This window comes from Ceratotherium simum, chromosome X (assembly GCF_057802395.1).
Source record: "Ceratotherium simum simum isolate JZ-2026a chromosome X, ASM5780239v1, whole genome shotgun sequence".
Classification (NCBI taxonomy): domain Eukaryota; kingdom Metazoa; phylum Chordata; class Mammalia; order Perissodactyla; family Rhinocerotidae; genus Ceratotherium; species Ceratotherium simum.
In genome coordinates this window covers 9,400,757-9,403,618 of record NC_141940.1, presented here as the reverse complement: position 1 = coordinate 9,403,618, position 2,862 = coordinate 9,400,757, and positions in this window count along the sequence as shown.

Genomic DNA, 2,862 nt, shown 5'->3' with positions numbered 1-2,862 from the left:
ATAAAATAAAATGTGTTTTTCAATCAACTATGAATGAACATGAATATAAGAAAAGATGGATTTTGATGAATCATTGACAAATTTGCAAAAATCTTAAAGTCAGAAACTGTAATACTATTTTTATGTATTACTGGGTCATAGCAATATACAGTTGTAATTTCTCCCTTTTTTCAAAAATCACCTTTATATAAATATGAAGTGTTAATCCATTACTTTTTTTCTTTTTTTGCACTAAAATATTTATTTTATGTTTTACTTTTTTTTATTGGCTTGATATGAAAATCACAAAGAAAATTTTCACTGCTTTATTTTCTGGTCATTTTTATTATTCATTTTATGCCATGATTATTACTGAAAATAATTTTGTCATATAGAGGAGGAAAGTACTTCAAAATTATCCAGTCCAGGCATCAAATACACTAGGTAAAACACTGCTGTAAGCAGAAGTAAAGTACATTGTCTCTTTCGCGTTGAGAAAGTGAAAAGCCCTTACTTAACCCTCAGTGTGACTATAGAGGCCCTCCATTGAGATGGCAGAGCCACAAGACTGACACAACCTGGATCTCTGAGGCACCCTTGGAAGGCAACTGGTCAGCAGAATGGACAGAGCAGCAGTGGTCTGTTTCATATGTAAATGAGAATACTTCTATGTGTTAGCCAGTGAGATTTGTTTGTTATCACAGCAAAGCCTAGACGATCCTGACCAATACAGAGCTAAAGCATGGTTATCCCTTCCTCACATAGGAAGATACTGTCAGGTTTAGTGTGCCAAAACAAGAACAATCCAGATTTTTACTTCTGGACACTTTGATCTTTGAGCAAGTCTGGAAGAGAAAGTACTATGCAAAGAACATATTTACATTACGGAGGTATGTTTTATGTTCAGACTGAACCATCTTTGCTTAATTTTAACCCTCAATTTTGTGTTGGCCTGATATAGTGATGCCTCATTCATTGAGAATCATTCAGAATTGTTCATTCAAAATCATTCTGGAATGGGGAGTTCCACACTGGAGGTTGCATCTAGCTATAGAGATCAGATTGGTGATCAGGAGACTGTCATCTTGTCAAGTTTTTCTCATTCACTGTGTGACTTTGAGGAAATCACTTTTACTCCCTGAAGCTATCACTTAAGTAGCTTTGTTGCAAACAAAAGAAACCAAATCTGACTAACTTAATCAGCAGAGATTAATTGAGAGGATACTGGGATAAGTCACCAAATTAAAGGAAGAGCTAGACAATCAAACCTTGGGAAGGATGGGAATCAGAGTTGCTCTGGACATTAGAGCAAAAGGAACTCATGAACTCCCTCTCTGTACCGCTGTCAGATGACTTACTTCCAACCACTTTCAGTTTCTGTATATCTCTATGCAAAATTTAAGTTCCTGAGACAGAGGATCTCCTTGGCCCATCTTGAGTCATGTGCCCAGTCTAGAGATCCCAGGAGCCAGTCTACCAGTCCAGCCTAGTAGTCCCAGGGAAATAGGGAGGGGGAAGGCTTGCAGGGCAACAGAAATTAGTTGAATCACATCAGCATTGAGATATATACATATATATATGTATGTGTGTGTGTGTACATATATATATGACATACACACCATACATAATATACATGACATATAGGCATACATACATTGTGTGTGTGTATGTGTGTGTGTATGGAACTCTTTTGTCAGGTGACCTTGATATGGAAGCTGTTGTCAGTGGCCTCCCAGGCACCTCCATAAAAAGAGCAGTTGAAAACAGCTTGGCTAGATGTTGTCTAATATCCTTTCCAGTGTCATGTTATTTAAACCGTTTTGATGAAAATCTTTCTGACTTAGAGATTTTTTTAAATATGATCGACTCTATTTTTAGAAGATCCAGGGTCATCATTGTGAACATGAGATATTGTCATGGACTATAAGAATGTAGTGTTCTTGCTTCCTCCCTTGAGCCCAGGATGTCAACTGTCACTATTGCTGTCAGTATGCCTGACTCATGTACTGCCCAGCCTGCCTCCAATGTGCTGTTTCTGTGGACTCACGAGCTAAATAACAAATTGTTAAGAGTTTAGGGGAGGAGGAGACGGAAGCAGTGTCATAAAAACTGCCTAGACTTATTAGAAAACCAAATCTTAGTACCACTGTCATTATATATTAACCATTTGACCATGAGCAATTGTCCTCGGCTTCCCCTCTTCATTCAGCCTCTGGCTCTTGTAGTGTGGATTAGATCCTCTGGCATAGTACCTGGCATGTTGTAGCTCCTCAAAGCATGTTACTGAATTGAATCTCAGATCCTTCTAGTTCTATGAGTTGATGATTTTATATGCCAAAGTGTTTAGCTATTATGATTGCAATATGTCTAAAACTGACCATACAGTTTGCTAAATTTTTAATTTAAATTTCTATTGATGAGGGTAACTAATATCTAATGATCACATACAATATGCAATGCATGTAAAATATGTTATCTTATTTAAACCAAAAGCTATATGAGAAAAGCGGTATTATTCATATTGTAAGATAAGAAGAGTGAAGTTCAGGGATCTGAACTGATTTTCTCAGGATCCAAGGCCTTGAGGCAGTAGGAGTAGATTAATTTCTTTAACTTGCAGAAAGTTTGTTGAAATGAAAATAAATAATATATGTGGAAGGGATTTCAAAAATAGAAGTGAAAGACAAGCAGAGGGTAACATCATCATCATTATTCTTATTGTATGTGGGTATGTCAATTAAGGGAAGAGAAATTCATGAGTGATGGCCTGAGGGCTTCTACTATAAACTAAAGGGCAAAGGACTCTCTGACATCTGTCAGGGTTTCTCAGATTCCTTTTTTGGGGGGTATCTAGGGAAGCTGAGAAACCCCCAAGAGCCCCCT